Genomic DNA, 27,865 nt, shown 5'->3' with positions numbered 1-27,865 from the left:
GTGAGTGCGTGTGAGTCTGAGTGTGCGTGTGAGTCTGAGTGTACGTGTGAGTCTGAGTGTGCGTGTGAGTGTGAGTGTGCGTGAGTCTGAGTGTGTGAGTCTGCGTGTGCGTGTGAGTCTTAGTGTGCATGTGCGTGTGCATGTGAGTGTGCGTGTGCGAGTCTGAGTCTGCGTGTGAGTCTGCGTGTGAGTCTGCGTGTGAGTCTGCGTGTGAGTCTGCGTGTGAGTCTGCGTGTGCGTGAGTGTGAGTCTGAGTGCGTGTGAGTGTGCGTGTGAGTGTGAGTGTGCGTGTGAGTCTGCGTATGCGTGTGAGTGTGAGTGTGCGTGTGAGTCTGAGTGTGCGTGTGAGTCTGAGTGTGCGTGTGCGTGTGAGTCTGAGTGTTCGTCTGAGTGTGCGTGTGAGTGAGTGTGCGTGTGAGTCTGAGTGTGCGTGTGAGTCTGAGTGTGCGTGTGAGTCTGAGTGTGCGTGTGAGTCTGAGTGTGCGTGTGAGTCTGAGTGTGCGTGTGAGTCTGAGTGTGCGTGTGAGTCTGAGTGTGCGTGTGAGTCTGAGTGTGCGTGTGAGTCTGAGTGAGTCTGAGTGTGAGTCTGAGTGTACGTGTGAGTCTGAGTGTGAGTGTGCGTCTGAGTGTGTCTGAGTGTGTCTGAGTGTGTCTGAGTGTGTCTGAGTGTGTCTGAGTGTGTCTGAGTGTGTCTGAGTGTGTCTGAGTGTGTCTGAGTCTTAGTGTGCGTGTGAGTGTGCGTGTGAGTCTGAGTGTGCATGTAAGTGTGCATGTGCGTGTGAGTGTGCGTGTGAGTGTGCGTGTGAGTCTGAGTGTGCATGTGTGAGTGAGTGTGCGTGTGAGTGTGTGAGTGAGTGTGCGTGTGAGTGTGCGTGTGAGTCTGCGTGTGAGTCTGCGTGTGAGTCTGAGTGTGCGTCTGAGTGTGCGTCTGAGTGTGCGTGTGAGTGAGTGTGCGTGTGAGTCTGAGTGTGAGTCTGAGTGTGAGTCTGAGTGTGAGTCTGAGTGTGCGTGTGAGTGTGCGTGTGAGTGTGAGTGTGCGTGTGAGTCTGCGTGTGCGTGTGAGTCTGCGTGTGCGTGTGAGTCTGAGTCTGCGTGTGAGTCTGCGTGTGCGTCTGCGTGTGCGTGAGTGTGAGTCTGAGTGTGCGTGAGTGTGCGTGTGAGTGTGCGTGTGAGTGTGAGTGTGCGTGTGAGTCTGCGTGTGCGTGTGAGTCTGAGTGTGAGTGCGTGTGAGTCTGAGTGTGCGTGTGAGTCTGAGTGTGCGTGTGAGTCTGAGTGTGCGTGTGAGTCTGAGTGTGCGTGTGAGTCTGAGTGTGCGTGTGAGTCTGAGTGTGCGTGTGAGTCTGAGTGTGCGTCTGAGTGTGCGTGTGAGTGAGTGTGCGTGTGAGTCTGAGTGTGCGTGTGAGTCTGAGTGTGCGTGTGAGTCTGAGTGTGCGTGTGAGTCTGCGTGTGCGTGTGAGTCTGAGTGTGCGTGTGAGTCTGAGTGTGCGTGTGAGTCTGAGTGTGCGTGTGAGTCTGAGTGTGCGTGTGAGTCTGAGTGTGCGTGTGAGTCTGAGTGTGCGTGTGAGTCTGAGTGTGCGTGTGCGTGTGAGTGTGAGTGTGGGTCTGAGTGTGCGTCTGAGTGTGCGTGTGAGTCTGAGTGTGCGTGTGAGTCTGAGTGTGCGTGTGCGTGTGGGTCTGAGTGTGAGTCTGAGTGTGCGTGTGAGTCTGAGTGTGCGTGTGAGTCTGAGGGTGAGTGTGAGTGTGCGTGAGTCTGAGTGTGTGAGTCTGCGTGTGCGTGTGAGTCTTAGTGTGCATGTGCGTGTGCATGTGAGTGTGCGTGTGCGAGTCTGAGTCTGCGTGTGAGTCTGCGTGTGAGTCTGCGTGTGAGTCTGCGTGTGAGTCTGCGTGTGAGTCTGCGTGTGAGTCTGCGTGTGAGTCTGCGTGTGCGTGAGTGTGAGTCTGAGTGCGTGTGAGTGTGCGTGTGAGTGTGAGTGTGCGTGTGAGTCTGCGTATGCGTGTGAGTGTGAGTCTGAGTGTGAGTGCGTGTGAGTCTGAGTGTGCGTGTGAGTCTGAGTGTGCGTGTGAGTCTGAGTGTGCGTGTGAGTCTGAGTGTGCGTGTGCGTGTGAGTCTGAGTGTTCGTCTGAGTGTGCGTGTGAGTGAGTGTGCGTGTGAGTCTGAGTGTGCGTGTGAGTCTGAGTGTGCGTGTGAGTCTGAGTGTGCGTGTGAGTCTGAGTGTGCGTGTGAGTCTGAGTGTGCGTGTGAGTCTGCGTGTGCGTGTGAGTCTGCGTGTGCGTGTGAGTCTGAGTGTGCGTGTGAGTCTGAGTGTGCGTGTGAGTCTGAGTGTGCGTGTGAGTCTGAGTCTGAGTGTGAGTCTGAGTGTGCGTGTGAGTCTGAGTGTGCGTGTGAGTCTGAGTGTGCGTGTGCGTGTGCGTGTGAGTGTGAGTGTGGATCTGAGTGTGCGTCTGAGTGTGCGTGTGAGTCTGAGTGTGCGTGTGAGTCTGAGTGTGCGTGTGCGTGTGGGTCTGAGTGTGAGTCTGAGTGTGCGTGTGAGTCTGAGTGTGCGTGTGAGTCTGAGGGTGAGTGTGAGTGTGCGTGAGTCTGAGTGTGTGAGTCTGCGTGTGCGTGTGAGTCTTAGTGTGCATGTGCGTGTGCATGTGAGTGTGCGTGTGCGAGTCTGAGTCTGCGTGTGAGTCTGCGTGCGAGTCTGCGTGTGAGTCTGCGTGTGAGTCTGCGTGTGCGTGAGTGTGAGTCTGAGTGCGTGTGAGTGTGCGTGTGAGTCTGCGTGTGAGTGTGCGTGTGAGTCTGCGTGTGCGTGTGCGTGTGAGTCTGAGTGTGCGTGTGAGTCTGAGTGTGCGTGTGAGTCTGAGTGTGCGTGTGAGTCTGAGTGTGCGTGTGAGTCTGAGTCTGAGTGTGCGTGTGAGTCTGAGTGTGCGTGTGAGTCTGAGTGTGCGTGTGCGTCTGAGTGTGCGTCTGAGTGAGTCTGAGTGTGAGTCTGAGTGTACGTGTGAGTCTGAGTGTGCGTGTGAGTCTGAGTGTGCGTGTGAGTCTGAGTGTGCGTGTGAGTCTGAGTGTGCGTGTGAGTCTGAGTGTGCGTGTGAGTCTGAGTCTGAGTGTGAATACTTAAGCAAGCATTGTTGACCTTAGGGAGATCAACATATCCACTGCGGAGACACCATCACGTGTTTCTCAATGCAGTGATTCTAGAGCAACGCCCCCTGGGAAGTATGCAAATAAGAAAGCCGCGGAGACACCATCACGTGTTTCTCAACGCTGCCAGGAAACTAGCCAGGTCTTTCACCGGGAAGGAACAACCACGGGAAGGGCAGTCTGTTGATCTCCCTAAGGTCAACAATGCTTGCTTAAGTAGTCTTTTACTAGGCATTGCCCCCACTAGCCAGATTCCTACTCCACACTGATGAGGGGCAAATACCCCGAAATGGCTGTCTGTGGATGGATACCATGTTTGGTATAGGTGGTTTCCTTGACTGGAGACTGCCCTTCCCGTGGTTGTTCCTTCCCGGAGAAAGACCTGGCTAGTTTCCTGGCAGCGTTGAGAAACACGTGATGGTGTCTCTGCGGCTTTCCTATTTGCATACTTCCCAGGGGGCGTTGCTCTAGAATCACTGCATTGAGAAGCACGTGATGGTGTCTCCGCAGTGGATATGTTGATCTCCCTAAGGTCAACAATGCTTGCTTAAGTAGTCTTTTACTAGGCATTGCCCCCACTAGCCAGATTCCTACTCCACACTGATGAGGGGCAAATACCCCGAAATGGCTGTCTGTGGATGGATACCATGTTTGGTATAGGTGGTCTCCTTGACTGGAGACTGCCCTTCCCGTGGTTGTTCCTTCCCGGTGAAAGACCTGGCTAGTTTCCTGGCAGCGTTGAGAAACACGTGATGGTGTCTCCGCGGCTTTCTTATTTGAGTGTGCGTGTGAGTGGGCGTGTGAGTGGGCGTGTGAGTGGGCGTGTGAGTGGGCGTGTGAGTGGGCGTGTGCGTGTGAGTGTGCGTGTGAGTCTGAGTGTGTGTGAGTGGGCGTGTGAGTGGGCGTGTGAGTGGGCGTGTGAGTGGGCGTGTGAGTGGGTGTGTGCGTGGGCGTGTGCGTGTGCGTGGGCGTGTGAGTGTGCGTGGGAGTGAGTGTGGGAGTGAGTGTGCATGTGAGTGTGCGTCTGAGTGCGTCTGAGTGTGCGTGTGAGTGTGCGTGTGAGTGTGCGTGTGAGTGTGCGTGTGAGTCTGAGGGTGAGTCTGAGGGTGAGTCTGAGGGTGAGTCTGAGGGTGAGTCTGAGGGTGAGTCTGAGGGTGAGTGTGCGTCTGAGTCTGAGTGTGCGTGAGTGTGCGTGTGAGTCTGAGTGTGCGTGAGTGTGCGTGTGAGTCTGAGTGTGCGTGTGAGTCTGAGTGTGCGTGTGAGTCTGAGTGTGCGTGTGAGTCTGAGTGTGCGTGTGCGGGGGAGTCTGAGTCTGAGTGTGCGGGGGAGTCTGCGGGGGAGTGCGCGTGTGAGTGTGTGTGAGTGTGCGTGTGCATGTGAGTCTGAGTGTGCGTGTGAGTGTGAGTCTGCGTGTGAGTGTGCAAGTGTGTGTGCGTCTGAGTGTGCGTGTGCGTGAGTGTGCGTGTGAGTCTGAGTGTGCGTGTGAGTCTGAGTGTGCGTGTGAGTCTGAGTGTGCGTGTGAGTCTGAGTGTGCGTGTGAGTCTGAGTGTGCGTGTGCGGGGGAGTCTGAGTCTGAGTGTGCGGGGGAGTCTGCGGGGGAGTGCGCGTGTGAGTGTGTGTGAGTGTGCGTGTGCATGTGAGTCTGAGTGTGCGTGTGAGTGTGAGTCTGCGTGTGAGTGTGCAAGTGTGTGTGCGTCTGAGTGTGCGTGTGCGTCTGAGTGTGCGTGTGAGTCTGAGTGTGCGTGTGAGTCTGAGTGTGCGTGTGTGTCTGAGTGTGCGTGTGTGTCTGAGTGTGCGTGTGAGTGCGTGTGAGTCTGAGTGTGCGTGTGAGTGCGTGTGAGTCTGAGTGTGCGTGTGAGTGTGCGTGTGCGTCTGAGTGTGCGTGAGTGTGCGTGTGAGTCTGAGTGTGAGTGTGAGTCTGAGTGTGCGTGTGAGTCTGCGTGGGAGTGTGCGTGTGCGTCTGAGTGTGCGTGTGAGTGTGCGTCTGAGGGTGAGTGAGTGTGCGTCTGAGTGTGCATCTGAGTCTGAGTGTGAGTGTGCGTGAGTGTGCGTGTGAGTCTGAGTGTGCGTGTGAGTGTGAGTGTGCGTGTGCGTCTGAGTGTGCGTGTGAGTGCGTGTGAGTCTGAGTGTGCGTGTGAGTGTGCGTCTGAGTCTGAGTGGGAGTCTGAGTGGGAGTCTGAGTGGGAGTGTGCGGGGGAGTGTGCGGGGGAGTGTGCGGGGGAGTGTGCGGGGGAGTGTGCGGGGGAGTGTGCGGGGGAGTGTGCGGGGGAGTCTGCGGGGGAGTCTGCGGGGGAGTCTGCGGCGGAGTCTGCGGGGGAGTCTGAGTGTGTGTGCGCGTGTGAGTGTCTGTGTGAGTGTGCGTGTGCGTCTGAGTGTGCGTGTGAGTGCGTGTGAGTCTGAGTGTGGGTGTGAGTGAGTGTGCGTCTGAGTGTGCGTCTGAGTGTGCGTCTGAGTGTGCGTCTGAGTGTGCGTCTGAGTGTGAGTCTGCGTGTGCGTCTGAGTGTGAGTCTGCGTGTGAGTGTGAGTCTGCGTGTGAGTGTGAGTCTGCGTGTGAGTGTGAGTCTGCGTGTGAGTCTGCGTGTGAGTGTGAGTCTGCGTGTGAGTGTGCGTGTGCATGTGAGTGTGCGTGTGCATGTGAGTCTGCGTGTAAGTGTGCGTGTGAGTCTGAGTGTGCGTGTGAGTGTGAGTCTGAGGGTGAGTCTGAGGGTGAGTGTGAGGGTGAGTGTGAGGGTGAGTGTGAGTCTGAGGGTGAGTGTGCATATGAGTCTGAGTGTGCGTGTGAGTCTTAGTGTGCGAGTCTGAGGGGGAGTCTGAGGGTGAGTCTGAGGGTGAGTGAGTGTGCGTCTGAGTGTGCATCTGAGTCTGAGTGTGAGTGTGCGTGAGTGTGCGTGTGAGTCTGAGTGTGCGTGTGAGTGTGCGTGTGAGTGTGCGTGTGCGTCTGAGTGTGCGTGTGAGTGCGTGTGAGTCTGAGTGTGCGTGTGAGTGCGTGTGAGTCTGAGTGTGCGTGTGAGTGTGCGTCTGAGTCTGAGTGGGAGTCTGAGTGGGAGTCTGAGTGGGAGTGTGCGGGGGAGTGTGCGGGGGAGTGTGCGTGGGAGTGTGCGTGGGAGTGTGCGTGGGAGTGTGCGTGGGAGTGTGCGGGGGAGTGTGCGGGGGAGTGTGCGTGTGCATGTGAGTGTGCGTGTGCATGTGAGTCTGCGTGTAAGTGTGCGTGTGAGTCTGAGTGTGCGTGTGAGTGTGCGTGTGAGTCTGAGGGTGAGTCTGAGGGTGAGTGTGAGGGTGAGTGTGAGGGTGAGTGTGAGGGTGAGTGTGAGTCTGAGGGTGAGTGTGCATATGAGTCTGAGTGTGCGTGTGAGTCTTAGTGTGCGAGTCTGAGGGGGAGTCTGAGGGGGAGTCTGAGGGGGAGTCTGAGGGTGAGTGAGTGTGCGTCTGAGTGTGCATCTGAGTCTGAGTGTGAGTGTGAGTGTGCGTGTGAGTGTGCGTGTGAGTGTGCGTGTGCGTGTGAGTGTGCGTGTGAGTGTGCGTGTGCGTCTGAGTGTGCGTGTGAGTGCGTGTGAGTCTGAGTGTGCGTGTGAGTGCGTGTGAGTCTGAGTGTGCGTGTGAGTGTGCGTCTGAGTGGGAGTCTGAGTGGGAGTCTGAGTGGGAGTGTGCGGGGGAGTGTGCGTGGGAGTGTGCGGGGGAGTGTGCGGGGGAGTGTGCGGGGGAGTGTGCGGGGGAGTGTGCGGGGGGAGTCTGCGGGGGGAGTCTGCGGGGGGAGTCTGCGGGGGGAGTCTGCGGGGGGAGTCTGCGGGGGGAGTCTGCGGGGGGAGTCTGCGTGGGGAGTCTGCGTGGGGAGTCTGCGTGGGAGTCTGCGTGGGAGTCTGCGTGGGAGTCTGCGTGGGAGTCTGCGTGGGAGTCTGCGTGGGAGTCTGCGTGGGAGTCTGCGTGGGAGTCTGCGTGGGAGTCTGCGTGGGAGTCTGCGTGGGAGTCTGCGTGGGAGTCTGCGTGGGAGTCTGCGTGGGAGTCTGCGTGGGAGTCTGCGTGGGAGTCTGCGTGGGAGTCTGCGTGGGAGTCTGCGTGGGAGTCTGCGTGGGAGTCTGCGTGGGAGTCTGCGTGGGAGTCTGCGTGGGAGTCTGCGTGGGAGTCTGCGTGGGAGTCTGCGTGGGAGTCTGCGTGGGAGTCTGCGTGTGCGTGAGTCTCAGTGTGCATGTGAGTCTGAGTGTGCGAGTGTGTGTGAGTGCGGGGGAGTCTGCGGGGGAGTCTGCGGGGGAGTCTGCGGGGGAGTCTGCGGGGGAGTCTGCGGGGGAGTCTGCGGGGGAGTCTGCGGGGGAGTCTGCGGGGGAGTCTGCGGGGGAGTCTGAGTGTGTGTGCGCGTGTGAGTGTCTGTGTGAGTGTGCGTGTGCGTCTGAGTGTGCGTGTGAGTGCGTGTGAGTCTGAGTGTGGGTGTGAGTGAGTGTGCGTCTGAGTGTGCGTCTGAGTGTGCGTCTGAGTGTGCGTCTGAGTGTGCGTCTGAGTGTGCGTCTGAGTGTGCGTCTGAGTGTGCGTCTGAGTGTGCGTCTGAGTGTGCGTCTGAGTGTGCGTCTGAGTGTGCGTCTGAGTGTGCGTCTGAGTGTGCGTCTGCGTGTGAGTCTGCGTGTGAGTCTGCGTGTGAGTGTGAGTCTGCGTGTGAGTGTGAGTCTGCGTGTGAGTGTGAGTCTGCGTGTGAGTGTGAGTCTGCGTGTGAGTGTGAGTCTGCGTGTGAGTGTGAGTCTGCGTGTGAGTGTGAGTCTGCGTGTGAGTGTGCGTGTGAGTGCGTGTGAGTCTGAGTGTGGGTGTGAGTGAGTGTGCGTCTGAGTGTGCGTCTGAGTGTGCGTCTGAGTGTGCGTCTGAGTGTGCGTCTGAGTGTGCGTGAGTCTGCGTGTGAGTGTGAGTCTGCGTGTGAGTGTGAGTCTGCGTGTGAGTGTGAGTCTGCGTGTGCATGTGAGTCTGCGTGTAAGTGTGCGTGTGAGTCTGAGTGTGCGTGTGAGTGTGCGTGTGAGTCTGAGGGGGAGTGTGCATGTGAGTCTGAGGGTGAGTGTGAGGGTGAGTGTGAGGGTGAGTGTGAGTCTGAGGGTGAGTGTGCATATGAGTCTGAGTGTGCGTGTGAGTCTTAGTGTGCGAGTCTGAGGGGGAGTCTGAGGGGGAGTCTGAGGGGGAGTCTGAGGGGGAGTCTGAGGGGGAGTCTGAGGGGGAGTCTGAGGGGGAGTCTGAGGGGGAGTCTGAGGGGGAGTCTGAGGGGGAGTGTGCATGTGAGTCTGAGTGTGCGTGTGAGTGTGAGTCTGCGTGTGAGTGTGTGTGTGAGTGTGAGTGTGCGTGTGAGTCTGAGTGTGCGTCTGCGTGTGAGTCTGCGTGTGAGTGTGCGTGTGCATGTGAGTCTGAGTGTGCGTCTGCGTGTGAGTCTGCGTGTGAGTCTGAGTGTGCGTGTAAGTGTGCGTGTGGGTCTGAGTGTGAGTCTGAGTGTGCGTGTGCATCTGAGTGTGCGTCTGAGTGTGCGTGTGAGTGTGTGTGTGAGTCTGAGGGTGAGTGTGCGTGTACGTGTGAGTCTGAGTGTGCATGTGAGTCTGAGTGTGCGTGTGCGTATGAGTCTGAGTGTGAGTCTGAGTGTGCGTGTGAGTCTGAGGGTGAGTGTGAGTCTGAGTGTGCATGTGAGTCTGAGGGTGAGTGTGCGTGTGAGTCTGAGTGTGCGTGTGAGTCTGAGTGTGCGTGTGAGTCTGAGGGTGAGTGTGAGTCTGAGTGTGCATGTGAGTCTGAGGGTGAGTGTGCGTGTGAGTGTGCGTGTGCGTGTGAGTGTGCGTGTGCGTCTGAGGGTGCGTGAGTGTGCGTCTGAGTCTGAGTGTGCGTGTGCGTCTGAGGGTGCGTGAGTGTGCGTCTGAGTCTGAGTGTGCGTGAGTGTGCGTGTGAGTCTGAGTGTGCGTGTGAGTCTGAGTGTGAGTCTGAGTGTGCGTGTGAGTGTTCGTGTGAGTCTGAGTGTGAGTGAGTGTGCGTGTGAGTGTGCGTCTGAGTGTGCGTCTGAGTGTGCGTCTGAGTGTGCGTCTGAGTGTGCGTCTGAGTGTGCGTCTGAGTGTGCGTCTGAGTGTGCGTCTGAGTGTGCGTCTGAGTGTGCGTCTGAGTGTGCGTCTGAGTGTGCGTCCGTGTGCGTGTGCGTCTGAGGGTGCGTGAGTGTGCGTCTGAGTCTGAGTGTGCGTGAGTGTGCGTGTGAGTCTGAGTGTGAGTGTGCATGTGCGTCTGAGGGTGCGTGAGTGTGCGTCTGAGTCTGAGTGTGCGTGAGTGTGCGTGTGAGTCTGAGTGTGAGTGTGCGTGTGAGTCTGAGTGTGCGTGTGCGTGTGAGTCTGAGTGTGAGTGTGCGTGTGAGTCTGAGTGTGAGTGTGCGTGTGAGTCTGAGTGTGCGTGTGCGTCTGAGTGTGCGTGTGAGTCTGAGTGTGCGTGTGAGTGTGCGTCTGAGTGTGCATCTGAGTCTGAGTGTGAGTGTGCGTGAGTGTGCGTGTGAGTCTGAGTGTGCGTGTGAGTGTGCGTGTGAGTGTGAGTGTGCGTGTGAGTGTGCGTCTGAGTGGGAGTCTGCGGGGGAGTCTGCGGGGGAGTCTGCGGGGGAGTCTGCGGGGGAGTCTGCGGGGGAGTCTGCGGGGGGAGTCTGCGGGGGGAGTCTGCGGGGGGAGTCTGCGGGGGGAGTCTGCGGGGGGAGTCTGCGGGGGGAGTCTGCGGGGGGAGTCTGCGGGGGGAGTCTGCGGGGGGAGTCTGCGGGGGGAGTCTGCGGGGGGAGTCTGCGTGGGAGTCTGCGTGGGAGTCTGCGTGGGAGTCTGCGTGGGAGTCTGCGTGGGAGTCTGCGTGGGAGTCTGCGTGGGAGTCTGCGTGGGAGTCTGCGTGGGAGTCTGCGTGGGAGTCTGCGTGTGCGTGAGTCTCAGTGTGCATGTGAGTCTGAGTGTGCGAGTGTGTGCGAGTGTGTGCGAGTGCGGGGGAGTCTGCGGGGGAGTCTGCGGGGGAGTCTGCGGGGGAGTCTGCGGGGGAGTCTGCGGGGGAGTCTGCGGGGGAGTCTGCGGGGGAGTCTGCGGGGGAGTCTGCGGGGGAGTCTGCGGGGGAGTCTGCGGGGGAGTCTGCGGGGGAGTCTGCGGGGGAGTCTGCGGGGGAGTCTGCGGGGGAGTCTGCGGGGGAGTCTGCGGGGGAGTCTGCGGGGGAGTCTGCGGGGGAGTCTGAGTGTGTGTGAGTCTCAGTGTGCATGTGAGTCTGAGTGTGCGAGTGTGTGTGAGTGCGGGGGAGTCTGCGGGGGAGTCTGAGTGTGTGTGCGCGTGTGAGTGTCTGTGTGAGTGTGCGTGTGCGTCTGAGTGTGCGTGTGAGTGCGTGTGAGTCTGAGTGCGTGTGAGTCTGAGTGTGCGTCTGAGTGTGCGTGTGAGTGCGTGTGAGTCTGAGTGCGTGTGCGTCTGAGGGTGAGTGAGTGTGCGTCTGAGTGTGCATCTGAGTGTGCATCTGAGTGTGCGTCTGAGTGTGCGTCTGAGTGTGCGTCTGAGTGTGCGTCTGAGTGTGCGTCTGAGTGTGCGTCTGAGTGCGTCTGAGTGTGCGTCTGAGTGTGCGTCTGAGTGTGCGTCTGAGTGTGCGTCTGAGTGTGCGTCTGAGTGTGAGTCTGCGTGTGCATGTGAGTCTGCGTGTAAGTGTGCGTGTGAGTCTGAGTGTGCGTGTGAGTGTGCGTGTGAGTGTGCGTGTGAGTGTGCGTGTGAGTCTGAGGGTGAGTGTGAGGGTGAGTGTGAGGGTGAGTGTGAGTCTGAGGGTGAGTGTGCATATGAGTCTGAGTGTGCGTGTGAGTCTTAGTGTGCGAGTCTGAGGGGGAGTCTGAGGGGGAGTCTGAGGGGGAGTCTGAGGGGGAGTCTGAGGGGGAGTCTGAGGGGGAGTCTGAGGGGGAGTGTGAATGTGAGTCTGAGTGTGCGTGTGAGTGTGAGTCTGCGTGTGAGTGTGTGTGTGAGTGTGAGTGTGCGTGTGAGTCTGAGTGTGCGTGTGAGTGTGCGTCTGAGGGTGAGTGTGAGTGTGGGTCTGAGTGTGGGTCTGAGTGTGCGTGTGAGTGTGCATGAGTCTGAGTGTGCATGTGAGTCTGCGTGTGAGTGTGCGTCTGCGTGTGAGTCTGCGTGTGAGTGTGCGTGTGCATGTGAGTCTGAGTGTGCGTCTGCGTGTGAGTCTGAGTGTGCGTGTAAGTGTGCGTGTGGGTCTGAGTGTGAGTCTGAGTGTGCGTGTGCGTCTGAGTGTGCGTGTGAGTGTGCGTGTGAGTGTGCATGTGAGTCTGAGGGTGAGTGTGCGTATGAGTCTGAGTGTGAGTGTGTGCATGTGAGTCTGAGGGTGAGTGTGCGTGTGAGTCTTAGTGTGCGAGTCTGAGGGTGAGTCTGAGGGTGAGTGTGCGTGTGAGTCTGAGTGTGCGTGTGAGTCTGAGTGTGCGTGTGAGTCTGAGTGTGCGTGTGAGTCTGAGTGTGCGTGTGAGTCTGAGTGTGCGTGTGAGTCTGAGTGTGCGTGTGAGTCTGAGTGTGCGTGTGAGTCTGAGTGTGCGTGTGAGTCTGAGTGTGCGTGTGAGTCTGAGTGTGCGTGTGAGTCTGAGTGTGCGTGTGAGTCTGAGTGTGCGTGTGAGTCTGAGTGTGCGTGTGAGTGTTCGTGTGAGTCTGAGTGTGAGTGAGTGTGCGTGTGAGTGTGAGTGTGAGTCTGAGTGTGCATGTGAGTGTGCGTGTGAGTCTTAGTGTGCATGTGAGTGTGCGTGTGAGTGTGCGTGTGAGTCTGAGTGTGCATGTGAGTCTGCGTGTGAGTGTGCGTGTGCATGTGAGTCTGAGTGTGCGTCTGCGTGTGCGTCTGCGTGTGAGTCTGCGTGTGAGTCTGAGTGTGCGTGTAAGTGTGCGTGAGTCTTAGTGTGCATGTGAGTGTGCGTGTGAGTCTTAGTGTGCATGTGAGTGTGCGTGTGAGTGTGCGTGTGAGTCTGAGTGTGCGTGTGAGTCTGAGTGTGCGTGTGAGTCTGAGTGTGCGTGTGAGTCTGAGTGTGCATGTGAGTCTGAGTGTGCATGTGAGTCTTAGTGTGCATGTGAGGGTGAGTCTGAGGGCGAGTCTGAGGGTGAGTCTGAGGGTGCGTCTGAGGGTGCGTCTGAGGGTGCGTCTGAGGGTGCGTCTGAGGGTGCGTGTGCATGTAAGTGTGCGTGTGAGTGTGCATGTGAGTGTGAGTCTGAGTGTACATGTGAGTCTGAGGGTGAGTGTGCGTGTGAGTGTGCGTGTGAGTGTGGGTCTGAGTTTGAGTCTGAGTGTGCGTGTGCGTCTGAGTGTACATGCGAGTCTGAGTGTACATGTGAGTCTGAGGGTGAGTGTGCGTGTAAGTGTGCGTGCGTGTGGGTCTGAGTGTGAGTCTGAGTGTGCGTGTGCGTCTGAGTGTGCGTCTGAGTGTGCGTGTGAGTGTGCATGTGCGTCTGAGTGTGTGTGAGTGAGTGTGAGTCTGAGTGTGAGTCTGAGTGTGAGTGAGTGTGCGTGTGAGTGAGTGTGCGTGTGAGTGAGTGTGAGTGAGTGTGCGTGTGAGTGAGTGTGCGTGTGAGTGTGCGTGTGAGTCTGAGTGTGCGTGTGAGTGTGCGTCTGAGGGTGAGTGTGAGTGTGGGTCTGAGTGTGGGTCTGAGTGTGCGTGTGAGTGTGCATGAGTCTGAGTGTGCATGTGAGTCTGCGTGTGAGTGTGCGTGTGCGTCTGCGTGTGAGTCTGCGTGTGAGTGTGCGTGTGCATGTGAGTCTGAGTGTGCGTCTGCGTGTGAGTCTGCGTGTGAGTCTGAGTGTGCGTGTGAGTCTGAGTGTGCGTGTGCGTCTGAGTGTGTGAAAGTGTGTGAGTCTGAGTGTGAGTGAAAGTGTGTGAGTCTGTGTGTCTGTTCTTATGTGTGTGCGTGTGTGTGTGTGTGTTCCGCCGCTGCAGGACCTTGATGCGCTCACCTCGGGGCGAGAAGCCATTCCGTGTGGGGGGCGGAGCGGCCAATCCGTGCGAGGGGGGCGGACCCAAGGCGAGCGGCCAATCCGTGCGGGGGGGGCGGGGCCATGGCGAGCCCAGCGGCCAATCAGCTTTATGTCACTGTAAGGACACAATTTTGGAGCAAGACAGACAGACAGACAGAATAAGGCAATTATATATATTACTAGAAGGTGGCCCGATTCTACGCATCGGGTATTCTAGAATTTACGTATTGTGTAGTTAATGTATGATTTTTGTTCTATATATATTATATATTATATATTATATATATCTATATATATATATATATCTATATATATATATATATATATATATATATATATATATCTATATATATATATATATATATATATAGATATATATATATATATATATATATAGATAGATGTTGTTGTGTGTAGTTACCAAGTGTTTGTGTAGGGCGCTGTACATGTTCTGGGTGTTGTCTGGGTGTGACGGGGGGTGAGAGCGGTGTTGTATGTGTGTTGCGTGTGTTGCGTTGTTTGTGGAGCGCTGTGTGTCTGTAGCGTTGTGTGTGTGTTGCGCGGTTTGTGTGGGTGTGGTGTGTTTTGGGGGGAGGTATGTTTTGTGCAATGTGTGTGTGTTGCGTGGTATGTGCGTATATTTATGTATGCCGCGGTGTTTGTGTGTTGGGTGTTGTGTGTGTGCAGCGTTGTCTGTGTGTGTGGGTGTCTGTGTACGGCGGTGTTTGTGGTTCCCAGTGTGTGTGTGGTGTGTTGTGTGTGTGTGTTGGGGGGAGGTGTGCACCTCCCATCGTGCTCCATCCCCCATGCTGCGCACCCCCCATCGTGCTCCATCCGCCATGCTGCGCACTCCCAAACGTGCTCCATCCGCCATGCTGCACACTCCCAAACGTGCTCTATCCATCCGCCATGCTGCGCACTCCCAAACGTGCTCCATCCGCCATGCTGCGCACTCCCAAACGTGCTCCATCTGCCATGCTGCGCACTCCCAAACATGCTCCATCCGCCATGCTGCGCACTCCCAAACGTGGTCCATCCGCCATGCTGTGCAGTCCCAAACATGTTCCATCCGCCATGCTGCGCACTCCCAAACGTGCTCCATCCGCCATGCTGCGCACTCCCAAACGTGCTCCATCCGCCATGCTGCGCACTCCCAAACGTGCTCCATCCGCCATGCTGCGCACTCCCAAACGTGCTCCATCCGCCATGCTGCGCACTCCCAAACGTGGTCCATCCGCCATGCTGCGCAGTCCCAAACGTGGTCCATCCGCCATGCTGCGCAGTCCCAAACGTGTTCCATCCGCCATGCTGCGCACTCCCAAACGTGCTCCATCCGCCATGCTGCGCACTCCCAAACATGCTCCATCCGCCATGCTGCGCACTCCCAAACGTGCTCCATCCGCCATGCTGCGCACTCCCAAACATGCTCCATCCGCCATGCTGCGCACTCCCAAACGTGGTCCATCCGCCATGCTGCGCAGTCCCAAACGTGGTCCATCCGCCATGCTGCGCACTCCCAAACGTGGTCCATCCGCCATGCTGCGCACTCCCAAACGTGGTCCATCCGCCATGCTGCGCAGTCCCAAACGTGCTCCATCCGCCATGCTGCGCACTCCCAAACGTGCTCCATCCGCCATGCTGCGCACTCCCAAACGTGCTCCATCCCCCATGCTGTGCACCCCCCATCGTGCTCCCAGCCTCCCCCAGCATCAGCCTCCCCCAGCATCAACCTCCCCCAGCATCAGCCTCTCTCCTCCCAGCCTCCCCCAGCATCAGCCTCCCCCAGCATCAGCCTCTCTCCTCCCAGCCTCCCCCAGCATCAGCCTCCCCCAGCATCAGCCTCTCTCCTTCCAGCCTCCCTCCTCCCAGCCTCCCTCAGCATCAGCCTTCCCCTCCCAGCCTCCCTCAGCATCAGCCTTCCCCAGCATCAGCCTCTCTCCTCCCAGCCTCCCCCAGGATCAGCCTCTCTCCTCCCAGCCTCCCCCTCCCAGCCTCCCTCAGCATCAGCCTTCCCCTCCCAGTCTCCCCCAGCATCAGCCTCCCCCTCCCAGCCTTCCCCAAGATCAGCCTCTCTCCTCCCAGCCTCCTCCAGCACGCCGTGCTCCTCTGCCGACACTCACAGATCCGATCGCATACACTCACACACACCCGATCGCATACACTCACACACACCCGATCGCATACACTCACACACACCCGATCGCATACACTCACACACACCCGATCGCATACACTCACACACACACCCGATCGCATACACTCACACAGACACCCGATCGCATACACTCACACAGACACCCGATCGCATACACTCACACACACACCCGATCGCATACACTCACACACACACCCGATCGCATACACTCACACACACACACACCCGATCGCATACACTCACACACACCCGATCGCATACACTCACACACACCCGATCGCATACACTCACACACACACACACTGACGATATCGCACATCCACGCTCACACTCACAACATCCGGAGATACCACATGCTTCTGGCCATGTGATCCTCCGGCAGGTCCTGGAAGGTCACAACAGCACAGTATCGAGGCCGAGAAGCAAGCGATATCTCCGGATGCTGTGAGTGTGTGGATGCGATGTGATGTGTGTGTGAGAGTGAGTGTGAGCCGGTGTACACTGGTAACTATGATACACATCGGGTAACCAAGGGACCTTAGTTACCCGATGTGTATAATGGTTACCAGCGTTCACGGGCTCCGTCAAGATCCCAGCATCACAAGGTTATGTCTGCGATATCCCAGGATGTTGTGAGTGTGTGGATGTGATGTGTGAGGTGTGTGTGAGAGTGAGTGTGATCTGATGTGTGTGTGTGTACTCACCTGGGAGTCGGAGCTCCGTGTCAGTTGGGCCAGAGCGAGCGTGCATTGCGTGAGGGGGGCGGGGCCTGCAGAGAGCCAGGGCGAGAGGCCAATCCGTGTGGGGGGGCGGGGCCATGGGGAGCCCAGCGGCCAATCAGCTTTGTGTCACCGTAAGGACACAATTTTGGAGCATGACAGACAGACAGACAGACAGAATAAGGCAATTATATATATATAGATATTGTGAGGTAGCACGGTCGGCTGCGCAGCAGAAGACACGGGATCCAGGCAGTAAGGTTCACAGCACACGATTTAATGTCCAAACAAACGTCCACCGCAATATACATGTGCCTCTCCAGCAGAGAACTCAGGGAGTTGTGTTCACTCACTCACACCCGGCACACCTGCCCTTGTTCCTGTTTCCATTTAACCCTTCCTTCAGCCTGTAGGGAAACAGCATTAACCCTAGAGTGGATTTACTTTCTATCATGGAGTGAGCACAACCGGGGCGAGACATACCGGCCGTCATAGATAACCCCGGTCACAGTCTCACAATATATATATATATATATATATATATATATATATTTATATATAGCAAACTGGACGTGGTAATAGAGATATCAGTATTAATTAGCGATATACCACTAATTGAACAAAATTACGCCTCAAATGTACCTTTTAATTAATACTTCTAAAAACGTGATTGTACGTATCTAAAATACTAGAAAACTAGCAAATGCCACCGTATGGGAGGACAGGAGAGTCCTTCAAGGAGAAATCATAAAATGTTCTCCCTAACTCTATGTCCCATACACAACACTTAATTTGCTTGGATACACCACCCGTGTGCAATGCACATCGTCTCAGCATGAAGATACTGATGAACCAGGATACATAATCAGCCCCTTGTATCACACTTTAACCCCATCTGGGTATATCCAAAAGCCATCAGAACAGTGACTCAAAAAATACAGCAATAGCCAATCGCTGTCAACATTCACCGTCAGAGATGTCTAGAAATAATGGAAAGTGGAACAATCTCACCATGGTGTTGATGTTGTCGTCTTGGAGTCAAAACATCCTCCTACTATGGTCACTGTATTATCATCAGAAAAAAAGGTTATTCATGGGTCCCCCGGCTCTTTCCAGGTACTTCACAGGATCCAGTTTTTAACCATTTCTGAATAGTAAAACGCTCCACTCTCAACGCGTTTCCCTTCTCATCAGGAGAGCGGCGTATATGAAAAACGAAGAAACTTCAGCTCTCCCCTCTTCACTCCCAAATCTTACCTCCGGTGCACGGAAACACCCTGACCTGGGTGGGAACACATGAAGAAAGGAAGAAATTCCAGCAACTTCAGGAGAAAGTAGAATTTTCTTAAAAAACAGTTTCTTTATTGGTAATAAAAATATTAATATTCCATCCAAGCAAGACAGAAATAAAGAGGCAAGACAGAGGAGCTGTTTCCTACGCGTTTCAACCTGAATAGGTCTTAATCATGGAATGCGCAGAGGAAATCTCTAAGACAGTATTTAAAGTCTGTGCACAACAAGAACAGGTTGAATTAATTGGATTTGTTACCACCCAGCCCATTTAGTGTGGAGAGCACAGAGAAGAGAAAAAAAAAAAAAGTGAAAGAATAGAAACTGAGACACTGCACCAAAAAGTCAGCACAACAACAGAAAATAAAGGAAAAAACACCAAAAAATATATATACATAAACTGATTAAAAACAGAAGCAACCAGAGAGATCACATGATAAGAAATATATATATGCCCGGTATAATCTGTAGTGAAGGGGCTCTTTAGAGACAAGAAAGATTTTTTTCCCCTGACAGGGACAAAAAAAGGACGGGAAAAAAAAAAAACAAAAAAAAACAAACACATTTATTAATGTCCAAATTGCTATATAGTGAAAATTTCAATTCAAATGCTAAAGGAATAACCTTAAACCATCAAATATCCAATAATTACTACAGTATAATATGATATAGTTATTGGTACTGAAAAGGTATGTCCTATAAAGAACAAATAATTCTGGAATTCAAGTATACTGCATAACAAGATCTCTCCTCATATTCAGACCATGCGGCATTCTCGTGCCCAATTTGAAGATCCAGAAAGATTCTCTATTAAGAATCTTTCTTCTAAGATCCCCACCCCTTTTAGGTCTGGAAACTTTTTCAATGCCTGTGAAAACAAGATTGTCCAGACATCTATTGTGAACAGAGGCAAAGTGTCTGGAAACAACAGACACATTTACCGCAGATGTATTTAATGTGTCTGACATGTGTCTGCGTATTCTTTGTTTGAGGGGACAACTCGTGCAGCCAACATATTGAACGTGACAGGAAATACACTCAATCAAATAAACCACATTTGGGGTATTGCAGTTTATAAAGCTGTTAATGTTATAAGAAAGTCCTGTATAATTAGATGCAAATGATTTGCATTTTTTTGCATGTTTGCACGAGATGCAAAAATTGTGCCCACAGCCAAAAAAACCTGTGCAGGATAACCAATTTTTAGAGATGGCATTGTCCTTGCTGCTTACAACCAAACTGGGGGATAGAATATTGGCAAGATTAGGGGCTCTTCTGGCCACAAAATTAATTTTATTTTTAGTGAAAATCCGATTTAATAAATCATCACTAAGTAAAATAGGCAGATGTTTTTGTACTATTTTTACTATATCATGGAATTGGGGAGAAAAATTCGTTGTAAACGTCACACCATTATTCCTACTAAAATTGTTCTTATTTTTGTTGTTATCTCTAAATAAATCCGATCTATCTATTTTATTAACTATAATTTTTGCCCGATCTAGACACCATTTCGGGTAGCCCCTGTGTTTGAGCTTGGTAACAGCACAGTCCATTTCCACTTGTAGAGCCTCTGGACAGGAACAGTTGCGCTTTAACCTGATAAGTTCACCAAGCGGAATATTTTTAATGACATGCGGAGAATGACATGAACTGGCCATTAAAATGGAGTTGGAGTCCGTGTCCTTATGGTAAGGAAGGATCTCCACTACACTGCCCTTCCCTATCAAAGTGACATCTAGATAATTAATGCTGGTGGAATTTGTTTGAAATGTGAATTTAAGATTAAAAGAATTTTGGTTGAGATGGTTAATGAAAGAATGTGCAGTGACCTCATCCCCTCTCCATATAATTAATACATCATCTATGTAACGTGTGTAAAAAACTATATGATCTGAAAATTATCTTCATTGAAAATGTAAAATTCCTCAACAATATTAGCAAGGGAGGGAGAGAATTTCCCTCCCATGCTAACGCCACATTTCTGCAGAAAAAACTTTTCATCAAAAGAAAAATAATTGTGCGTTAATAAAAAGTTGATTGCAGTAATGATGAAATTTTGTATGTGAATGGGATATGAACTGTGTTTTCTGAGAAACAACTGCAAACAATCAGAAGCTACATGATGTGGAATGGAAGGATAAAGACTGACAATATCACATGTCAGCCACATGTAGTTGCCCTGCCAGGATATAGAATTCAAATTATTGATAAGGGATTTAGTGTCTCTGAGAAAACCTGGCAATTCTCTAACTAAAGGCTGCAAAAAATGATCCAACCAAGCACCAAGTTTTTCACCAAGGGAACCAATGCCGGATATAATGGGCCTAAATGGAGGGGGAAAAACACCTTTATGTAGTTTAGGGAGGGCATGGTACACAGGAATCACAGGATGATCCACTGTAAGATAATCAAAAATTTTTTGTGTAAAAATGCCCCCCTCCAAACCAGCCTGAAGCATTTTATCCATCTTTACCTTGAAGAAATTAGTTGGGTCCCCTTGTAAATGTAAATACGTATGATCATCAGACAAAATGGCATGGTTCATTTTGAAATACAAAAGAGCATCCAAAACAACAACCCCTCCCCCCTTATCGGCTTCCCTGATAATTAAACCAGTGTTAGATTGTAGATCTTGTAAAGCCAAAACCTCTTGGGGGTTGAGATTGTTGTTTCTGACACCTGTGATTCTATCAAGAGCAACCAAATCCTCTTCAATGTGTTCCTGAAAAATATCTAACACAGATGGTCTGGACTGAACAGGATAAAAAGAAGGATTGCTTGTCATAAACCTGTCAGGAAGAAAATCATAATTTCTGGATTCTGATTCAAGCTGCTTCAAATCAGAAAGTTTTTTCAACTCACAAAACCTGGGAATCACATTAGAATCAAACATATCAGAACCCAGATTAAGACTGGAATCATCCTGTGGATCTTCATTATCGGTGAAATGGCACTTCAAAGTCAGATTTCTTGCCAACTTGTTAATGTCCAGCAGCGTGTTGAAGAGATTGAATTTATTCGTGGGACAAAAACTAAGTCCTTTAGATAATACTGATAAATGGTGCTGTGAGAGAATCTGGGCTGAGAGGTTCCAAACTGGACAGGTTAATATCTCCGCTTCCTGCGGTCCGGATATCTGGTATTTCCGATGTTTGCGACCTCCTCTCCTGGTGCGTTTTTTGAAGAATGGTTTTTCTTGTTTTTAAACCTTTTATCAGATGTAGCGGATGTTATAACTCCCTCCGAAGAAGAATCAGAAGAAATGTCCACTGAATAACTCGTAGTAGCTGAGGAAATACTGGTGTCACCAAAACTGATGATTTTCAGCAACTAGATTCACCATTGGTGATTCTACAAGGACAATTGCTCACAATTTATCAGTTGACAGCACCAGTGAGGAATAATTTCTAAAACGTAACTTTTAATCTTAGTTATTAAAATGAAAGAATATTAAAATGCATAAGGGTTTGGATCACCCTGTGGGTAGCCAAGGCCCGTATTTTTACATTAAATCGGGATACCATTGGACAACTGCCATACAGGGACAAAAAGGTGTGTTAAGATAATAAGGCTTCGCACTGCACAGCAAAGAAGGGAAAAACGGACAGTGGTCCTACTATTACCGTGTATTATGTGTACATACAGTTTTAAATCCCCTAGTTACTGGCAACAACCACAGTAGCCCTATAACCTTATTCAGTGATTAAACACACAGATAAATAAGCAAACAATGGAAGGATCTCACCCATTTCGATGATCTTCCTAATTTTTGCACAGCATATTGATACTGGAGGGGTCACAGCGGGGCTTGAAGTCCGGGCTTGGTGTAACTTGCCCTATGCCCCCTTGACTCCCGTCCTTACAAGGACGGTCCACATCTGAACCTAAGTCCTTATGTACACCCGCCCCACATGCCTCCCAAAGGTACATAAGGACTTAGGTTCAGATGTGGACCGTCCTTGTAAGGACGGGAGTCAAGGGGGCATAGGGCAAGTTACACCAAGCCCGGACTTCAAGCCCCGCTGTGACCCCTCCAGTATCAATATGCTGTGCAAAAATTAGGAAGATCATCGAAATGGGTGAGATCCTTCCATTGTTTGCTTATTTATCTGTGTGTTTAATCACTGAATAAGGTTATAGGGCTACTGTGGTTGTTGCCAGTAACTAGGGGATTTAAAACTGTATGTACACATAATACACGGTAATAGTAGGACCACTGTCCGTTTTTCCCTTCTTTGCTGTGCAGTGCGAAGCCTTATTATCTTAACACACCTTTTTGTCCCTGTATGGCAGTTGTCCAATGGTATCCCGATTTAATGTAAAAATACGGGCCTTGGCTACCCACAGGGTGATCCAAACCCTTATGCATTTTAATATTCTTTCATTTTAATAACTAAGATTAAAAGTTACGTTTTAGAAATTATTCCTCACTGGTGCTGTCAACTGTCACCAAAACTGACTTTCCTGTTGTAGTTTTTTTGAAAAAACCTCTTATTTTTATATTGCGATCTTAAAATCGAACTTTCGTGCTGTTGATTCCTCCAGGTATAAATTTTGTCAGTCTGGTAGTCCATGGTATCTCTGTCAAATTTACGTTTTTTCCTTTCTGCGATTTTATCATCCAAAATATTCAGATGTTTGTCCAAGTTGTCATTAAGTGTGGTAAAATCAGAAATGTCCTTGAATTTGTCCAACAAAGTCTCTGTTTCCAAAATAGATTTTTTAACCGCTTCTAATTCCTGTTCCTCATGCTTAATAATAAGCTCCATTAACTGGATGGAACATTTAGAAAGAATGGTATTCCAATCTGATAGAAAATTTTCAGAGAATGTAGCAAACGTCGGAGACTTAATGATCCTTAGGCCACGAGGTATCATATTCTTGTCTACATATGAGCGTAATGATGTGGAATACCACCATAACCTGGCTTCTCTGGATTTGTGTTTTTCCAAAAGTCTGTGTAGCTGAAAAAGCTCCTCATTATCTTTAACAGTAGCCTCTGTAGAAGTAGTGCCATTGCGAGGATTAAAAATGGAATTGAATTTAGTTCTCCTGTGCAAAGGTAGATCCATAAGGAGTGGAAAATGAGCAGGTTAAATAACCAAAACAGTTAGAGGTAACGTTAATAGGGGGAGCACGAAAAGGTCAAAGGCAATATCAAAAACGAAGAAACTTCAGCTCTCCCCTCTTCACTCCCAAATCTTACCTCCGGTGCACGGAAACACCCTGACCTGGGTGGGAACACATGAAGAAAGGAAGAAATTCCAGCAACTTCAGGAGAAAGTAGAATTTTCTTAAAAAACAGTTTCTTTATTGGTAATAAAAATATTAATATTCCATCCAAGCAAGACAGAAATAAAGAGGCAAGACAGAGGAGCTGTTTCCTACGCGTTTCAACCTGAATAGGTCTTAATCATGGAATGCGCAGAGGAAATCTCTAAGACAGTATTTAAAGTCTGTGCACAACAAGAACAGGTTGAATTAATTGGATTTGTTACCACCCAGCCCATTTAGTGTGGAGAGCACAGAGAAGAGAAAAAAAAAAAAAAAAAAAAAAAAAAAAAAAAAAGTGAAAGAATTTCTGGCTGTGGGCACAATTTTTGCATCTCGTGCAAACATGCAAAAAAATGCAAATCATTTGCATCTAATTATACAGGACTTTCTTATAACATTAACAGCTTTATAAACTGCAATACCCCAAATGTGGTTTATTTGATTGAGTGTATTTCCTGTCACGTTCAATATGTTGGCTGCACGAGTTGTCCCCTCAAACAAAGAATACGCAGACACATGTCAGACACATTAAATACATCTGCGGTAAATGTGTCTGTTGTTTCCAGACACTTTGCCTCTGTTCACAATAGATGTCTGGACAATCTTGTTTTCACAGGCATTGAAAAAGTTTCCAGACCTAAAAGGGGTGGGGATCTTAGAAGAAAGATTCTTAATAGAGAATCTTTCTGGATCTTCAAATTGGGCACGAGAATGCCGCATGGTCTGAATATGAGGAGAGATCTTGTTATGCAGTATACTTGAATTCCAGAATTATTTGTTCTTTATAGGACATACCTTTTCAGTACCAATAACTATATCATATTATACTGTAGTAATTATTGGATATTTGATGGTTTAAGGTTATTCCTTTAGCATTTGAATTGAAATTTTCACTATATAGCAATTTGGACATTAATAAATGTGGTTTTTTTTTGTTTTTTTTTTTTCCCGTCCTTTTTTTGTCCCTGTCAGGGGAAAAAAATCTTTCTTGTCTCTAAAGAGCCCCTTCACTACAGATTATACCGGGCATATATATATTTCTTATCATGTGATCTCTCTGGTTGCTTCTGTTTTTAATCAGTTTATGTATATATATTTTTTGGTGTTTTTTCCTTTATTTTCTGTTGTTGTGCTGACTTTTTGGTGCAGTGTCTCAGTTTCTATTCTTTCACTTTTTTTTTTTTTCTCTTCTCTGTGCTCTCCACACTAAATGGGCTGGGTGGTAACAAATCCAATTAATTCAACCTGTTCTTGTTGTGCACAGACTTTAAATACTGTCTTAGAGATTTCCTCTGCGCATTCCATGATTAAGACCTATTCAGGTTGAAACGCGTAGGAAACAGCTCCTCTGTCTTGCCTCTTTATTTCTGTCTTGCTTGGATGGAATATTAATATTTTTATTACCAATAAAGAAACTGTTTTTTAAGAAAATTCTACTTTCTCCTGAAGTTGCTGGAATTTCTTCCTTTCTTCAGCGGCGTATATGGGTCCAGAAAGTGTACTCACATCAATGGACACATGCTATCAAACAAAGGGACGTAAATCAGTTTTTTAAGCAATCTAAAAACACATTGGGCTAGCGGTGTTCATGTCCCAATATAGACTACTTACTGCGGTTCTGGCCTCCCACGTGTACCGACACACACAGCCATACCTAGTTCAGCTGAGTACTGGGTATTTAAAGCCGCCGCGGCGGCGTGTGACGTCACATCCGTCCATCGGTCACGTGACCGGATATTGCGTACGTCACCCGATGACGCGTGCGCGTCATCCCAAAGCATGGTGGACCGCATCGTATTGCGCTTGCGCGGCCGCATTCAGAGCGTTCATTTCTATCATACCTCAACTTTATTAACCCCATCTTTCATAACTGGGTACATAGTGCGAGGAATGCGGGACATCTCCCTAAACTACCATGCGATAGTGAAAAACCTGTCGCAGTGTGGTAAACACCACACGGCGAAACAGGTAGTCCAGATAGGATACAGCAAACAAGCATTTACCCATAAGGCAAGGAATAGCTCAAACTCTATGGTAAAATCGGAGACAAACAAAAAAAACCCCAAAGGAAGTCAGTTATACACACAGCTACTTAAACCCACAGAAGCAGCAAAACTGCTCAAAATTATTATACATGAAGTGACAGTTTTTTCAAATAACGCTGGGGACAGTACCGGGTTATCTTTACCTAAAATCAGATATGTTAAAGGCACAGGCGGGTCATTTACGACACACAGATCAAAAGAACAGAAACCCTTCACCATACTATCTACTAGTCTCACAAAACTACATATATATATGTAAAAATAAAAATCAGTCAGTCAATCTGATAGAACCCCCATGTACAAATGTGACAATTTTACTTTAAGTTTCTATATAATGAGTTTAGCGGATCATAAAAAAAAAAAGTATAGAACTAAATCGTTTATTTAATAAAAAATGCTGGGAATAAAAGAGGCGCAAGGGATTTATCAGACACAGAAAAGTCATTATTAATTTTTATTTAGAAATACAGTACATTCTAAATAAATGCATATTAGCATAAATTATCTTGGTTCAGTCTTATACACAGTCAGTAGGAACAAATGTGAGACTATTGATATTCGCTTCTAATGAAATCTTCATTGTACATTGTAACGAAAATATGCTTCATTTATGGAGCTTTTCACAGAGTTAATCAAGTATAACTGGCTTTTTTTACTTTCTTAGTTGTCGGCCTTTCTAGTAGCAATGTCTTATGAAAGGTATTATACAGTATTTAGAGGGACTATCTCACGATTAAAGAAGGTCTGTCACCCGGTCAAGATTGCAGAGTTTTTGCTGTTCTTTTATTGCCGTTCAGGTACATGTAAATGTTTAATAATGAGATAATCCCTATAATGTTTCAATTTCACATTTTTGCGCAGACCTAATACTACTTGCAACTCAGGATTTACTCCTTTGCCATCTAGGATTCTACAGTAAAATGTGTCAATCTTGTGTCCACGCTGTAAAACCTATATAGAGATGGGACAAAACATATTAACTAGTATTTTGCAAAACTTGGGTCAAAAGTAGACAGTTAAAAAAATAAATAAATACCATTATGTACCAGTCAAGGTACCTGTATATTATTTCGTTACTCCTGCAGCCAAACAGTGGCGTTTGCATATATGGTACATGACCACTGAGGCCACTTCAAGACTAGTGGGGAACCCTGGAGGTAGATTCAACAGGTAAGTAATGGTTATTTCTTTCATTGGTAACATTCCCTACTGTTGGCCAAGTTTTGTGAACTTCCCCAAAAAACAATGTAAGCACTTGTGTGGGAACTGGTTATCAGATTCATGCTACTTAAAATCACAAGCAACATGAATCAGGGCAGCCATACTGTGAAATGCTGTACCGTTCAGAGAACACATACTGTGTAAAGCCATCTAGAAGACTAGATGTCTTGGCTTACTAGTCCGAAGTAGGTCCCCGGTGCCTCTTCCCTGCCCCGTTCCCCAAGACTAACAGGTTGCTATCCATTTGTGTGCATAGGAAGAGACCTGTAAGTCAAAGAAATTGAGAAGAGAGGAACTGACGGAGACCTGCCCGAGACTCATCAGCCAAGACACACCGTGTAAAAAATGCAAATGATTGATCAAGCTATAGTACCTGACCAGCTTTTCAAAGAATGTTGTCTCTATGAGGTTGCAAAATTTCAGGGTAAACGATACCCAGCTGCAATATCACAGCCAGAGTCCAATTCATGAATCAGATGACCGGTTCTCTTTAATTATTCTTAAAAGTCAGGAGAGCAAATGCCTATATAGATATACAAATTGTGTGGAAGTAACTATATACTATACTACTGTACATCAGGTTCAGTATTTGGCAGTGGCCACTATACTATGTTAGGCTACGTTCCGACGATCTCGAGATACTGCGTTCTGGACGCAGTGTCATTCCTCTTGTGGAGAAGCAAGTGTTCTCCGCGGGAGAACGCAGTGTTTGTGTCCATGATCAGGATTCTGGGCACAGCGAATTTTGGCTGTATTCTCCCTCTGAGAACACTCGCGTCTCCGCAAGCATAAATTGATATGCTGCGGCTCGGGAAGCTGTGCCACATGTCAGTTTACGCTGTGGAAAAGTAGGATTTTTGTGTACTCACCGTAAAATCTCTTTCTCTGAGTCTTCATTGGGGGACACAGGACCATGGGTTATGCTGCTGTCACTAGGAGGCTGACACTAAGTAAACATAAAAAAGTTAGCTCCTCCCTAGCAGCATACACCCCGAGCCGGAGGCGGGCTCAGATCAGTTGGTGCACAAGCAGTAGGAGGAGTACCAGAATCACCATACATAAACACAAGTTGTAACTAAAACAATGCAGCCGTGCAAACAAGAGGTCTATGAACATAAGACCACTGAAAAAATAGCCGGCAAATGCAATTGAATCAACCAAAAAACCAAGCAGGGTGGGTGCTGTGTCCCCCAATGAAGACTCAGAGAAAGAGATTTTACGGTGAGTACACAAAAATCCTACTTTCTCTATCGTTTCATTGGGGGACACAGGACCATGGGACGTCCAAAAGCAGTCCCTGGGTGGGAATATCGAAAAACCCGCAGAGGAAGAAAAACAACAACCTCCCTCGGCGGGCTTGCACTATAATTGAATGCTGCCAACCTATTACAGGTGTGCAACTGCTGCCTGCAAGACCTTTCTCCCAAAAATAGCATCTGCCGATGCTTGGGTGTGAACCTGGTAGAACCTAGTATAGGTGTGCAGGCTAGACCAGGTGGCGGCCTTGCAGACCTGGTCGGCCGACGCCTGATGCCTAATCGCCCAAGAGGCTCCCACTGCGCGGGTAGAGTGCGCCTTTACCCCCCGCGGCGGAGACTTGTCCCGAATCCGATAGGCCTCTGATATGGCGGAACGGATCCATCTGGCAATTGTGGCCTTGGATGCCGATTCACCCTTCTTGGGACCAGAAGGGAGAACAAACAGACCATCTGACTTACGGAACGGCGCGGTTCTGGAGACATAAATTCTAAGTGCACGCACTAGGTCCAGGGTTTGCAAGGACCTCTCCAAGCTGTGAGAGGGGCCAGGACAGAAGGACGGAAGGACGATTTCCTCGTTAAGATGGAACGGGGAGACCACCTTTGGGAGAAAAGCGGGATCTGGCCGGAGAACCGCTTTGTCCTGGTGAAAAATCAAAAAGGGGGAACGACAAGAGAGAGCTGCCAGCTCTGACGTCCTGCGAATAGAAGTGATGGCAACAAGAAACACCACCTTCCATGACAGGTGAGAAAGGGAAGATTCTCGCAAGGGCTCGAATGGGGAGCCCTGAAGTGACCCTAGGACTAGATTAAGGTCCCACGGTTCTAGAGGCCGCCGG

Source organism: Anomaloglossus baeobatrachus, chromosome 2 (assembly GCF_048569485.1).
Source record: "Anomaloglossus baeobatrachus isolate aAnoBae1 chromosome 2, aAnoBae1.hap1, whole genome shotgun sequence".
NCBI lineage: Eukaryota > Metazoa > Chordata > Amphibia > Anura > Aromobatidae > Anomaloglossus > Anomaloglossus baeobatrachus.
Note: the sequence above shows the minus strand (reverse complement) of the source record.